This window comes from Lissotriton vulgaris, chromosome 4_1, assembly GCF_964263255.1.
Source record: "Lissotriton vulgaris chromosome 4_1, aLisVul1.2, whole genome shotgun sequence".
Classification (NCBI taxonomy): domain Eukaryota; kingdom Metazoa; phylum Chordata; class Amphibia; order Caudata; family Salamandridae; genus Lissotriton; species Lissotriton vulgaris.
Window position 1 is genome coordinate 665,939,523 of NC_141691.1, and position 16,529 is coordinate 665,956,051.

Genomic DNA, 16,529 nt, shown 5'->3' on the forward strand with positions numbered 1-16,529 from the left:
TTGGCACCTCTGGCAGCTCCTCCAGTTCACCACCGAGAAGCTCACGCATGGCATGGCATGCTGCACCTTATGATATTGGAAGTGTACTAAGAGGGTAGCATTGGGCCCCCAGTTTCCACCTCCGCCCACGTACGAACCTCCAAAAAAAGGTCCCCAGCTTTGGCACTACCAATGGTGTTCAATGCCTGATGTTCAGAGCAGTGGTTCACCGGTATATTAAACTCCATCCGACACTCGATCGAGATGCCGGAGAGCCAGACCCCCCTATCGGAGGACGTCACCATTTTCTGGAGCAGAGAAGCCTCAGCTCCCATGTATCACCCCTGGTGACGATCTCTGGCGTACTAAGAAATAAGTTTTTAACACAATGATGTCCAGTAATCGTTAATTTCTCCGGTACTATTTCCGGCTGCATGCTGTTTCCACCCAATCAAGCTTTTTATATCGCCGATAACCACATGATAACTTTGCATTAATTCTTCTATGATCAACTACTCGAGAAAAGTGTGAAGAATTCATTCCTGCCATTATAGAGGCGTTCTAGCATTGATCCAAGTTTCACCCTAGTGGGCATTGCAGCTATCATTTCTTGGTACATTTGGAATATACATCATGGCTTCCTGATGAAGGCTAATAGCCGAAACGCACGTAGCAATTACCAATTACTTCTAGCCATGTTCTCAGATCAATATTAAGCTATTTTGTATTTTTGCACTTCTTTTGATCTATTTATCTACTGTTTAATTATATTGAAATGTACTGTGACTTAGAGAAAAAGATTATAAATTGCACAGTAAGAGATCCATAGTTGAGTCTAAAATAATGAATGTTTACATTTACGCTACCTTCCCGGAGAGCTGGAAGGACGCCGAACTCAGCGCTTTACTAAAGAAACCATCAGCCGACCCCACCGACCTCAAGAACTACCGCCCCATCTCGCTGCTCCCGTTTCCTGCAAAAGTCATCGAGAAGACCGTCAACAAGCAGCTGGCCGCCTTCCTGGAGACGAACGGATCCCTCGACCTCTTGCAGTCTGGCTTCCGGGCCAACCACAGCACCGAGACCGCCCTGATCGCAGCCACCGATGACATCCGAGCACTGCTTGACAACGGAGAAACAGCAGCCCTCATCCTCCTAGACCTCTCCGAGGCCTTCGACACTGTCTGCCACCGTACACTAGTGCAGCGACTCAGCAACGTCGGAATCCAGGAGAAGGCACTGGAGTGGATCATCTCCTTCCTCGCCGGAAGGACACAGAGAGTCTGCCTCCCCCCGTTCAGATCTGAAGCCACCGAAGTCATCTGCGGCGTTCCTCAAGGCTCCTCGCTCAGTCCAACCCTCTTCAATGTCTACATGAGCCCCCTCGCAGACATCGCACGCCAGCACAACCTCAACATCATCTCCTACGCCGACGACACCCAGCTGATTCTCTCCCTCACCAACGACCCCGCCACCGCCAGAGCCAACCTTCACGAAGGGATGAAAGAGGTAGCCGAATGGATGAAGAACAGCCGCCTGAAACTGAACTCGGACAAGACGGAAGTCCTCATCCTGGGATCCTCACCCTCCGCCTGGGACGACTCCTGGTGGCCCCCCACCCTAGGCAGCGCACCCAAACCAACAGACCACGCACGCAACCTGGCTTCATCCTGGACTCCTCCCTCTCCATGACCAGACAAGTCAACGCCGTCTCCTCGTCGTGCTTCAACATCCTGCGCATGCTACGTAAGATCTTCCGGTGGATTCCCACCGAGACCAGGAAGACGGTCACCCAGGCCCTCGTCACCAGCCGTCTGGACTACGGCAACTCCCTCTACGCCGGAACCACCGCCAAACTCCAGAAGAGACTCCAGCGGATCCAGAACGCCTCAGCACGACTCATCCTGGACATCCCCCGTCGCAGCCACATCTCCGGACACCTGAGAGACCTGCACTGGCTCCCGGTCAACAAGAGAATCACCTTCCGACTCCTCACCCACGCACACAAAGCCCTACACAACCAAGGCCCAGGATACCTCAACAGCCGCCTCAACTTCTACGCTCCCAAACGCCAGCTTCGATCGACCGGCCACGCCCTCGCCGCCGTCCCCCGCATCCGAAGAGCCACCACAGGGGGACGGTCCTTCTCCTACCTCGCCGCCAAGACATGGAACTCCCTCCCGACCCACCTCCGCCTGACCCAGGACCACCTCGCCTTCAGGAAGCAACTCAAGACCTGGCTGTTCGAGCAGTAGTGGACCCCCCTCCCCCAGCGCCTTGAGACGCTCTGGGTGAGTAGTGCGCTATATAAATGCTTTGATTGATTGATTGATTGACAATATTATATATTTCTAAATAATAAAAAAATATCATTTTCAAGAATACTAATAAATAAAATTTATATTTTTTCTACTATGCACATTGCCAATCCATAGTCACTAATTTCTGGTGTCAGTCCATGTCCATATGAAATTTATGTTCCTAATTTCCTGTTTTTCCAAATAGTATAGAGATCCCGAATTAGGAACTTTAGTTGGGGATACCTCCTTTTCTTACATACAATACCTTGAGCTCGCCCGATCAGCAAACACAGGTAGCCAAGTACACCACTCCAGTGGAGCTATTGATGAATACAATATACTGCACGCCTGTCTTTTCTCCGGGTTATGCCAAGCATGTACCGTGGAATTAATTGAGTCCAAACCCCCGTACAACGATCAGGAGCGCGATGCAAACATGCAGGAAGACCAGCAGGGGAGACAGTTACTTGTTCTATGTGTATGTGTGCTGGGTGTAATTGCTGATGAATCCAGTGGAATGCATGGCAGCTTTGTGCCACTCTACAGTAAAGATCCATGTCTGGGGCTCCCAGACCTCCCAAACCATTAGGAAGAGTTAGTACATTCCACTGAACACGTGGTTGTTTTCCCGCCCCCATTTTGCCAACTTTACCCTAGTGTGCATGCACTGCATGGGAAACATTTTTTAGGAAGGATACTGAGAAACACACCTTTGCCTCACTTTGTAAGACGAAAGCAGCAACTTAACTCTGCTGGAGCAGAAGCGCCATTTTGCCACAGCTAAACACTGAAGTGAAGAAAACAAACCTGAAAGGCCAGAGGAATGTCAAATCAGAAGAAGGAAGCTAGAAAAAACTGTCTCATTTAATAAGTACTTAATAAAATAACGTGCCTAGGTGCATAAAGGACATACAAAGTGCCAGGTTTGAAAGCCTAAATAAGTGAAATTATGTTCAATAGATTTATGTGTACAGACACGCACTGAAGTTTGCAAAAAAAAGAGAGTTACAAATTGTTTAGGCACAATTTCATGAACTTTTTGCCAGCTTACTAACTTATTTATGTCGGTCAATGGCTATTGCTCTGCAAACAATCCTCCCAAGGCACATTATTTAGGAAATGACACGTGCTGATTCACGACCTAGGAGACAGACTTTATTTCAATTAACCAATGGATTGGTGTTATCACACAGACTCAGAACAGGAACCCGATTGGTAAGCCAAGTGTTTACTTTGTTAAATTGCACCCCGATGATGGACTACCCAACCATGGTTAGGCAGAGAAGCATCAGACGACAACAGGAAGCAAAGCAGAGCATGTTACCTTATGTTACTTCGATGGATTCCTCACACGGGATGGGCCAGGTTCACATAGGCATGCTATCTCACCGCTGCTTGTGCTAAGGACTTGCTTTTTGGCCGGAGTGTGTTGCAAGATTTGGAGAATTCCAAGAAGAAGGCACTGTTGTGCTAGAAGCAGAATTATTTTGTAAATGTTTTTACATCTATTTTGGCAATGGCTCCTTTGAGGTAGCACTTTCCCCACTGATGTAGACTGCTTTATCAAGGACTGGAGTCTAGGTGGAAAAAATGCAACACTGTTTCCCCTATTTAATTGATGGTACAGCTCACAGGTAGTTGCACAAATTTCCCCAGGGGTCAGAAAGTATGGTCTGAGGGATGCTTTGCTGTCAGCAGAGTGAGGGCCTGGGTGCTTTAAGGAGGGTGTAAGGGGAAGCTAAGTAACTACATGGTGTAGACAACGCACTAAGCCTTCACAGGGCTTCTGTCTGCCACCCATGCTCTAACCACATGCTCCAAGAATCAAAGACGAAGAATTACCTTTTGATGTAAAACATGAGGGAGAACGAGATAGTCATCTAGTGGCTGAATAGCACAATGTAAAACAAGAAAACCTGGGATCAATCCCAGCTTTCCCAACAAACCAAACTCCTGGGATCAATCCCAGCTGTCCCAACAAACCAAACTGTGTAATCCTAGGCAACTGGTTTATTTCACTTTGCCTTCTTTTTCATCATTACCACCTTGCTGTACCAAAACTTCTCCTGTTTTTGAGTTAAAAGACTATAATGGGGTTCCAATTGTAATAATAACCTTGGCCACATAGAGGGTGGACCTGACAATGACTTGCCTCTTGGTTCACTTATGGCACTTTTGTCAGGAGGGAGAGGCTTAAAGGTTCCTAAGTTCATGTTTGAAATTGACCATTTCTAATAAATGCCTCTCCATGCAGTGATTTAATCTGATTTGCTAAAATGGAACTCTTCAGCATGTTAATGAAATACTTTTTTTTATTTTGAAGAGCGTTTCCTATATTTTTACAAAATTTGTGGCAGATTTCTTTAAAAATGAAGGTGCACTTAAAGATAAGTTGTACAGGACATCTTCTTTGCTACTTTTTGTTTCCCATTTAACAGCTTTCTGAATACTTATGCTCTGCCACGTAAACAGCAGCCCAGTGCTGCTGTTCACCAGGGGGCAGCAAATAAGGGTCAGGAGGCCTGCATGCAGCCCTGGGCCACACTGACAGTATAGTAGCTCTGGTGTAGATGGTATAGACCACATAACTATTTTTCAAAATATTTGTAATGAAAGTTTTCATAATGACTGATTGGCTCATATCTACTAGACATGTTCCCAAGGCTGAGGAGCTATTCCTAATTGTAGCTAAAATATTCTGAGCATAACAGCAGATATGTGCCTCAAAAAATGAAAAAATATTTTCTTGCTCACAGTTCTGGAAATAGTTTATATCTTAATGCAGAACACACATAATAACCATGACAGACTCAGAGGAATTGTCCAAATACATTTAAAGAAACCTTTGAAGTGAGACATGGCTATATCCTTGCCCCACATTTGTATAATCTGTATATAGACTTCTTCGATCCAGCCCTACATGTGCCAGCTCAGTGTAATATTTATATATACAACTAAGGCTATAAAATAATGTCTAAGGCAGAATTGTGTATTTTGATTACCATATAAGGTTTGTGTTAAATGATTGCTTGGACTCGAACATGGTACTTTTCAGAAAAGCGTAATCATTCTAAGAAATGTCGGCTCCACATCATTTGAATTATAGGAGATGATCAGTGTTACTTTGAAAGCAGTGGACTGGAAGAAAGTGATGCCAAATAACACATAAACATGGTACAAAGTGCAGAATCCAATCTAACCACCACGATAGCAGTAACCAGGTCAGGCAGCCTACTGCCAGAGTTTTTAAAATACTTGTACTTTGCACTTTGTTTTTAAATACCTGCTCGTATTCACTTGCTCTTCTGGTGTCCCCCTGGTCCGTCACGGCGTGTGCCGATTGTACGGAGGGGTCAAACACCATCTTCTACCAGAATTGACTCACTTCCTGGAGCATAGGGTTAGCACTCCACACAAAACAGCATCCCTGCTAAGGTCCCACCCACTTCTTGTTTATCAGCAAGTGCGCCAAAAGGACGCGCGCTGCAGAATCCAATCTAACCACCATAACAGCAGTAACCAGGTCAGGCAGCCTACTGCCAGAGTTTTTAAAATACTTGTACTTTGCACTTTGTTTTTAAATACCTGCTCGTATTCACTTGCTCTTCTGGTGTCCCCCTGGTCCGTCACGGCGTGTGCCGATTATATGGAGGGGTCTAACACCATCTTCTACCAGGATTGACTCACTTCCTGGAGCATAGGGTTAGCGCTCCACACACAACAGCATCCCTGCTGTGGTCCCGCCCACTTCCTGTTTATCAGCAAGTGCGACGAGCGGATGCGCGCTGCAGAATCCAATCTAAATACCACAACAGCAGTAACCAGGTCAGGCAGCCTACTGCCAGAGTTTTTAAAATACTTGTACTTTGCACTTTGTTTTTAAATACCTGTTCGTTTTCACTTGCTCTTCTGGTGTCCCCCTGTCCGTCTCGGTGTGTGCCGATTGTATGGAGGGGTCAAACACCATCTTCTACCAGGATTGACTCACTACCTGGAGCATAGGGTTAGTGCTCCACACACAACAGCATCCCTGCTGCGGTCCTGCCCACTTCCTGTTTATCAGCAAATGCGTCGAGCGGACGAGCGCAGCGGCGCGCCTGCGGAACGCTGAAGGCGCACCAAAGGCAAGCCCGTCTGCAACTGTCCGTCGCCGGATGTCAGGTACCCTGCCTGTTTCAAACCTCATCTTGGATACTCTGACAGCTGATGGCCATTATCCAATATACCAGTCAGGAGCTCCACACCTTAAATGCTGATCTTCTCCCTCCACAGGAAAACCCCCTACCCTCACAGTTTAACACCCATATTCTGATTGCTTAAAAGCCCCCAGTAGCATCAAACACAACAAAAGTGAGCCTGCCCCTCATCCACCGTCAAACCTAACCTGCCTATACTGCAATGCCCAGTCCCTCCCTAAACACGCCCTAGAAATATATGGTCGCTACTTGAAACTGAAAAGCCAGACCTATTTTTTGTCACAAAAACCTGGCTTCAAGAATCCTCCACACCCGACATCTTTATAGCCTTGCCCCATGACTATAAGATATTTAAACTTGACCGACCTGGTAAAAGAGGAGGCGTCACTGCTATCATTTATAAGTCATATATTAAACTCCACATCATCGACCCCCACTTAGAAAATTGGGGCGAAATGTGCATCGCCACCATATCAGCTGGGAATAAGGATTCATGGAAGGCTGCCCTTATCTATAGACCCCCAGGCGTTAAAACTCACTTTGTGAATAAACTCATGGAAGTAATAGCACCACATGCCCTGGCCTACGGCAACTTTCTCCTATTAGGGGATTTCAACTACCACGCGGAACAAACCCTAGATCCTCATACCAGTGATCTTATTAGCAGTATCAACTCATTAGGACTAAGCATGCTAACCACAGACCCTACTCAGAGAAGATTGTCATCACATGCTAAGCTGCTCGGAACCGCTACTGCGTAACTTATTTCTGACAGCTGCCTCCTTTGAGGCCCATCCTTATGATATAACTTTGCTGAACTTTGAAACTCCCTGCGGGTGCTTCCTTGAAACTCTGAAGGCCTATTTAGGCCCCGTTTTCATCTAGATCGCATACAGATGATGTGAGCTTGTTTTAAAGAAACTCTTGAAACCTTGGCATCGCTGGCCCCCTATTGAATGTTTGAAACGGGACATAGTGTTTAAGCCTATCCCACCTTCCCTTGGTCGGTGGTGACTATAAATTTGTGTATTGGTTGTGTTGTCCCCTACTCCGTGGTACCTCTTCACCCTAACGAAGGTGCGGCCTGATCCGGCCTTTCACCGAAACGTGCGTTGGCGTAGTTCCTGCTGGTGGCAGAATTTTATCTGCTTTAGATGACCTCTTCCATTCTTTTCCTGCCCCGCTTTTCCCTTTTATCAATGTAATATTGTCCATCTTGATTGCACTTATAGGCATTGATGTACCATTGTGATTGTGGTGTATGGATGCGTGAATGAAAGTTTGAATGATAGATAGTGGAAAAAATATGACTGTGAATTGAGTTCTGATGTGTGCGATGTTTGTAGGACCTCAATCTTCATTGAAATTGTATATATTTTAATATATGTAATGTCTTTTCATTCCAAAAAAATAATCTTGAAATTAAAAAAAAACTTTTGATAAAATGGTTGATAAATAAAGAAATCAAAAAAGTTCCTATGTGTATCTGGCTCTGATACTATTTGTTGTCACCCGCCTTTAAATCCAAGGATCCTCTTGTAGGACCTTAGTATATAATACTGGCAGGGTTTTGTTGTTGATTCTTTTGTGCTGCCTATACTGCAATGCCCGGTCCCTCCCTAAACACGCCCTAGAAATATATGATCGCTACTTGACACTGAAAAGCCAGACCTATTTTTCGTCACAGAAACCTGGCTTCAAGAATCCTCCACACCCGACATCTCTATAGCCTTACCCCATGATTATAAGATATTTAGACTTGACCGACCTGGTAAAAGAGGAGGCGGCACTGCAATCATTTATAAGTCATATATTAAACTCCACATCATCGACTCCCACTTAGAAAATTTGGGCGAAATGTGCATCGCCACCATATCAGCGGGGAATAAGGAGTCATGGAAGGCTGCCCTTATCTATAGACCCCCAGGTGTTAAAACTCACTTTGTGAATAAACTCATGGAGTAATAGCACCACATGCCCTGGCCTCCAGCAACTTTCTCCTGTTAGGGGATTTCAACTACCACGCGGAACAAACCCTAGATCCTCATACCAGTGATCTTATTACCAGTATCAACTCCTTAGGACTAAGCATGCTAACCACAGTCCCTACTCACATTGCAGGCCACTCATTAGATCTACTGTGCACTAATTCACCGAGGTAGAAATCAGCCAAATACTCCCGGTCCTCTGATCTGACCATTATGTCATCAAATTTCACAACCAGGTACTACTACACAGCGTCAGATTAGTAATCAAGTTAAACGGAGCAGACCATTGAACAAGATCAACCTGGACTCATTCACCACCCAATTCACTTCCCCACTCATTACCAAGACCACCAACCCTAATAAAGCAGCTGTTGACCTTGAACTTGCTATTTCCTCGGCCTTATATATAATTGCGCCCTTAAAGGAATCTAGACCCCCTACTAAAATCTCCACATGGTTCACTCCGAACCTGGAAAAAATAAAACTTTCTGTCAGGACAGTAGAAAGGAAATGGCGACAAACTAAAGTCCTAATAGACAGACAACTATATAAAACAGCACACAGACTCTACATGAAAGAAATCGCCACAGAAAAAAAGCCTATCTAGGAAATAGGATAACTCAGGCAGCCAACTCTCAGAGACAGCTATACAAAATAGTTAAAGAATTTACGAACCCCGCTGCCTGTCAGCCTTCTCTCACCGAATCCCAAGATTGGGTCAACTCTGTATCATCCTATTTCCATGACAAAATCAACGATATCCGTACACTTTTCCCCCATTTCTGCATGCCATGAAAGTGGTGTAGGGGGGAGGCAGAATTCCATCTCATGGTGATGGTGTGTTTTGCTATTAAAATGGCCATGTCCGCAAATCTATAGTGGACTTTCTGCTCTTTAGGGCACCTATATTTACATGTCAGAGATAGGCGCAACTTGGTAGCATTGATTTAGCATTGAGCAAGAACATGGCTGCTGCTACTGCAGTGATGCTAACACAAAAAAGAATACTGAATTTCACATATCTAATAATATCCACTCAAAGCAATTCCATGATCACCAAACCAATTGTTCTGCAGCAATATCCCTTGCAATAGACCTCATTTAATTCACACACACATATTTTATACTATAAACCCAAAATATATTGAATGAAAACCAATGTTACCTCATAGTAATTTCGAACTTCAGAAAAAAAGGAACACATATATAATGACTTGCAACTTATTGCTAACACAAAATCGATACAGCTTCCTAAAAGTGTGTGAAAGTTTTAGGGTACTTTCAATTAGGCCTGATCAACATTTTAATTATACTGGTGGAATTTTGGTATAGCAGGTATAACAGTAGTAAAAACTGCATTCTGAAGAAGCTATGTATAGGCAAAATTTTAGCGATTTTAACAAATACATTTTATAATACTCTGTTTTAAAAGGAACAAGAGAAGTTAAACTAAATGTATCTTGAGGTGTAATTGTGGTTTTAATATTATCATGTCATGCTGCTGCTCTTTCTCTTTGCTGAATATTGTCATGTTTTGTGGCTGTTCTTTCTCTTATCACAGAATGTGGGAAATGTACTTTTAAGGTTTTAACAAATCAAATAAAGTTTTGTTTGACTGACTGGGGTATTTAGCATTGTACTTGTTAAACAAAATTTTGCACCAGTCATGTAAATATGCTGCTGTTGCTGGTAAAAAATATAGCGTGTGAGCGAAGGAACAACGCAAGCAAGCATAATGAGAGTAGCTGTTGTTCTCTGTAATTGTGTTTGTCTAGCAAGATTTTTAGAGCTAAGTGTGTCCTTGCATTGATATTTGATGGGAGGATACATTTCACACTAAAATGTAACACTTAGTAACAGATTTGCATTTTGAGTAATTACGCTTAACTTTACACAATTTTCCCACAATTTCGTATAATTACACAAAAGCATATTACATGAATTTTGCACACACCTACCTTTGCCATTTCTGAGGCCTATTCACAAACTATATTTTGTAGTACAATTTATAGTATTTTAGTTGTACTACTCACATACTATGAAATTGTATTTGTTAACCTACATGGGAGGTCTGAAGCCCCACCATCTTTTATGTCCCAAGATCTAGTGTGGAAATCTCCACACACTTTTGTCTACATTTTAGTATTAATACAAGATCGGAGGTCTTTAGGGAGGTGTAAGGGGGTTTTCTAGCAGGCTTAGGGAGGTACATGCACTCACCCACAAAAGAGTAAGCCCATTCCTATTCACAAACTGCATTTCCAAAGTTATTAAAGCCAAATAGGTCTAACTCATTCATAAATGTACTGAACTCACACCTGCAATAACTTCACCAATATCTGGCCAACTACTTGTACTGCAAAACCCTCCCATGTTCAAAATGGAGGCAGGGACATAAAATAATACCCTAGGAAAAAACCTTAAATAAATACATGTATTTCTTTTTTATATACATTTGTTTAAATTTTAAAAATTAAAACAATAATATAGAAATAAAAAATAAACATTATTTTAATATAAAAAGAAATTAACTTTTTTTATTTAAAAACAAGTGTAAGCTTAACTTTAAAAAATCACATTAATTTAAATTAATTCTCTACATAATTTTTTGAACTATTAATACTTATTTAATAAGTATAAACATTTTAGGTGGTATTTGCTTAACAATATTTTTAGAAAATCATTTTAATTTAATTTAATACATTTAAATAAATTAAATATTTAGTTTGAAAGTAAGCTAATGTTGTAGAAGTATTATTTTGTTCTAAATTTAAAATAAATACATATTAATATTTAACACAAAATATATTAACTCATTTGTTTTAATGTTTCATAAACATTTTTAAAATTACCCTATTCTTAACAATAGTGAGATATCCACCCTGGTGGTCGAGACCTCAGTCTGAGGGGCTACTTCGATCTGGGTCGGAAAGCTCTCCGACCGAGCCGGGTCCAGAGTGTTTTCAGACCGAGCCGGGCTCCTGCAGTGCGAGCGAGCGAGAACGATGCGGCTGCATGCTGCCGGACTCGGTGAGGTCGGACTCCCATTGAATTCAATGGGAGCCGGTCGTACAACGCTTACATGGGCTCCTATTGACTGAATGGGTACGTGTCTCACAAGGGCACCCCCTACAGTGGGTGCATGTCGATGCCATCCACACCGTACATGCCTGTGTTGGGGAGACCCTTGGGTCTCCCCCTGTGTCTGAGTCGTAAGGCTGCAGGTGACAGGGGGTCTGACGCGGACCCCCAAAGGCAGCTTACCAGACTTTTTGCGAGCCGGAAACTTCGGCTCGATCCGGCTGCCCGGCGTGTGCATCGTACTGGCTCGGTTGGAATTCGCATCCATTGCACGGCACGGTTTGGTTATGGATGAGAAGTACAGAGCGGTTCGGACCCGGAAACGATTCGGTCGGAGAATTTCGCATTGCTCGTATTGTATTTGCTCGTACAGCTGTACGAGTCTGGCGGAGAACACGCGTACAGCTTGTACTTTTTCCTGCCGGATCGCGTTCGGAGCCCTTCCGAGCGAGATCGGAATCGGCCCCTAAGTTTGAAAAGTTAGTAGTAATACCTATACACTAGTAAATTTGCCCCCACCCTATTTCAGGGGTGTAGACATGCAGGTCTATACTATACAGTAAATATTCACTCAAGAATGTCGGACAGCCAAAGATTGTACATTTACTACAAAGTTTAAGAGTTAATTTACACATGTAGATTTACTCCCTTGCAAATTTACCTTTGTGAATAGGCCCTAACATGTTTACTCTCCTGCTGAATATGAGGTTCTTGCATCTAACTAGACAGAGAGGTGCAGGTTTAGGTTATGCACTGTTAGATTATGAAGAATAGATCTGATTCTTACAATATGTGTACTCTGAAAGGTTTACTATAAAATGATTTTAACTGGGTAGTGTACAGCACCCAAAGCTATTTCTACATTTTGTAATTTGGAAAGTCTTACTTTAAAATGATTTACTCTTCCTTTGCACAGTAGTGAAAGAATACTTTGATTTGGCCTACTAAAGTGAGATATACAATAAAAGACGAACTTTAGAATGCCTCTTCTAGCTAAAATGTACTAGCACCAACACAAGGCTTTCAACATATTTTTACTTGCAATCGCAATGAGTGTACTATCAGTGTACCCAAGCACTGATAGCGATTACCAGCTGTGTTTTTTAAGAAATGTGTTGTCCAAAGACTGTCTCATCTACATAAGCAACTGCACACTTCCCGTATATCCCTTTGTGTGCCCGTCATGTGGGCGCTAATGTCTGCCATAGCCCACCTTTTTCCAGGTTCCATAACTTTGATGGGTCCTTTGAAGGTCTAAATCCTTAGCTTGCTTAGCCATAGGCACTAAATCTAAACAAGGTCCAAACATAAATGGGGTTGCTTGTTTCAAAGAGGACATGGGCTGGCAATTCCAGATTATCTATCTCTACGGCTGACTCAATTTTAATTAACCAAAACAGAAGAGCAGCACTAGTAGGATCATCTACCTCTTAACCCTGATGAAATTGCATGGATGAGCCGCTGTCCTACCCTCTGCAAACTTTAGTTGCTGAGGCTTTGGGAAAGGGTAATACTGTTGCTGTTTGCTTTCTCTTTCTGCTGCTGTGTTGTTGCCTATGAGACCAGGGGTAGCAACACCATTACCATGATAACCAAACATGCAATCCAGGGGTATCCATGACTACCCTTAATTTCAATCTATGGAGAAATTGGCCATACTGGTTTTCACATGACTGGTCTTTGTTTCTAATCAAATAGACAAGCTAGTAATGAAGGCATGGAATGCTCCCTGTAGTGGAATGTCAAGTAGTTGTGATTGGTTAAAACATTTCCATTCATGACTGTAGTACTGTCTACGTTGACTATAAATAACCCTCCCTCAGACTACATAGCTTAGGGGCTGACATTGGCAGCCCAGCAGTGGTCTTACCTGGATGAACTGATCGGGCCCCAAATTCTGAACATATCTGGATTAACTGCCTCTGTTCTTCATGTTACTGCTGTCGTTAAAGGAAAGAGGATAAACTCTTACAACTTCTCTACAGAATAATGCATGCAAGTATACAGTCGCAGGGAGGTCATGACTGCAGGACAACAACAACAAGATTTGGTTATCGGAGTGGTACATATAAACAATCATGTAACTGGTAAAATAGTTTTTCGATCTGGATGTCATAGAGTGGAGGATAGGAAAGTGTGATGTGGCTGCCCCTTTGTCCATGGTATGAGAGTAGATGGATTAATCAAAGTGAGATGCTGAGCCCACAACTGGGCATGTCTGTCACACTTTGGGGTTGTGACTGAATAAAAAACTAAAAATGGGTGGAATGTTTAATTTTATCACAGCGCTATAGAACTCAAACTACTAATCACTGAGAGGTCTAAGAAGGTTGAAAACAATGCGGGAGATAGCTTCTGTTCCTGTTTAAAGAGGATAATGACGTAAAGGTTCTGGCAAAATCATTTTGTAATGGGTTCAAAGTACATTTGTGTGTGGTTGGTCCTTGTAGTTAATATACTAGACAAGCTATAAAATGACAAAATGGAATGTGGACCAAAGTAATTGCCTATGGCTGAGACTAATTATAGCATTACATCCATCACCTTTTGTGATTTCTTTTTTTCAGTGCTCATGCCCATCATGTTGTATGCTTCAGGTAACTCAGAACTTAAGCCAAAAAGAAATGACCAGGACACAAGATCTATAGTTTTTCATGTGCCAAGATGACTAACTATGAGAGCGTCATGGCAGAATTGTTAAAGTAGTCCTTCATGATCCGCAAAAGCAATGTACTTTTTATACAAATGAAAACCCAACAATATGATGGATGGAATGCTGAAACTTTTCAAACACTCACCCACAGTCAAGAGATCTGGGTTAAATACATCATTCATTTGCTCACTATTCCACCCCAGTTTTGAGCTAGCCATATAAATAAATAAATCGTAAATCATACGTTCTTATATAGCGCCTTTCACCGTAAGGTCTCAAGGCGCTTGCTTTGGAAACCCGTCCTGGCCTTTCCCTGCGAGATTACCCCTACTGGGCATCCCCAAGTTGAAGACCAGGCATCCCATCACGGTGGAGCCGTAGTGGAGATTAAGCAAGCTATTGCCCAGAGTTGCAGAGTGTGAACCCACGATTCGAGTAGGCACCAAGTTGAGAATTATCAAGTCCGTGGACATTTTGAGCTCAAAGCCCTGCCGCATCGGGGATTGCACCCTGGTCCCGGGTCTGACCTCTGCATCAGGGACTACTCCCTCTAACCGGTGAGCCACACTTCTCCAGCCATATGAAAATAAGTCTTGACCCTGCTCCCCATGGTAACAGTCTAGCCTGAACTGGAACAGAAAGAAGCATCCTAGGACTGGTATCACCCCTTATCAGCCAGGCTAATGTGAATCCAGTGCACAGCGAGCAAAGGGCTCAAGTTTGGGCATACTCTTGGCCACTTAGGGCGAACATAGCAAACACAAAAATATGATGGACGGAGTGCTATTAAAGGGGCCTATAGTCTTTCCAAAGGTGGGACAAGCTCCACCTATAGAATGCCTCCCTGGTGCAGAGTTATGCAAGGTAGTGACTTGCGCTGCCTTGCATTGCTACAGATTTACCAAGCATTGTAGGGCCACAGAAGGTGGCATTGCATGGCTTGGTAAATCTAACTTTAGTGTTGCATTGCCCATGAGTTACCTTGTATGACACAAGGCAAATGCAACACTTTGATAAATCTAGTCATAAGTATTGCGAAAGTAGATCTTGTTATACTCATACAGAGATCAATTGAAATGTTCCGGTGTGAGACTTACAAAGGAGCTTGCTGTTTCTCCAGAAGGAAATAGCACAGCGGTGGTTCCTCCACAGCTTTTCAGCGGTGCAAAAAATAAAAAAATAAAATGATAATAATACAATGTTATTATCATTTTATTTTTCAGTGTGAGCCAGGTTAGGGCCAGGCAGGCTGGGCTGCCAGAGCAGGGGGAAGAGGAAATGTGTGCACTTAAGTATGCATGATGGTTTGGCCCACCTTCTTAAGCAGGCCAAACAGTCATGTGCATTTAGCATGTTCCCCCACTGGCTGTGTTGCACAGTCTGGGTGGAGAACATGCACACGGTTCCACTCCTTGTCTGAGCACGGCACTAAGCCACTGAGACTAATCACAACACTGCTGTTATGCTGGTGACAGCCGCGTGGTGATTGAATCCCCAACAGTACAAGATTATGTCACTGTGGCTACTTTCAAGGAGGCCATGCAGGAAGTGTATGCTGGTCAACTGGCCAGCTCTTGTCACGGGAAGGAGATGATAGGAGAGACGCTAGTTGACCAGTATCTACAGACATGCCCTTCCTGACCTCCTTGATAGCAGACATAACATCTCATCTACCTTCCATCAATCCCCAAATGCTGTTGTCATGTCTGCTGATTTTTCTGTGCAAATTGTTTTCACCTCTACCTCACAGCATCCATTTCATCAGAGGATGGCCAGGCCTGCCTAGCCAAGCAATTGCATATTGTGGTGAATTCTGCGCTTGGCCATGGCTAAGAACTTTTATCACAATTCAAAAACTCAGATAACCTGGTCATTATTACAAGAGACACATGCTATATGTCACAACTGATAAATAATAATACCACTGGGTATGAAATTCATTGGGCATGGTAAATAGCACATATTACAGGTTCCTGGGGATTTACATGAGTTTGGAGTTTAACTCACCAATATCCTCATGATACGATAAACAGCATATTTTTCTCCCTGTTAAATTTTGTCATGTTTCACTTGTCAAAATGTAATAAAGATTGAGGTATTTAACACATCTGATAATTATTGAATGCATTAAATACAACCAAACTTATAATTCAGACCCCCCTGCAAACAAAGGTAATCAGGTTTTACCTCCCAATCTACCTATGTGGTTTTTTCCTGTGGTGAACCATCGTATGGGGTTAAAACCCCACAGGATCACTGCCTCCACTTCCCATAGTGTGCACTGTTGTATCTGCATGGAATGATGTGTTTTGTACCTTGTCGGAGAGTGAGG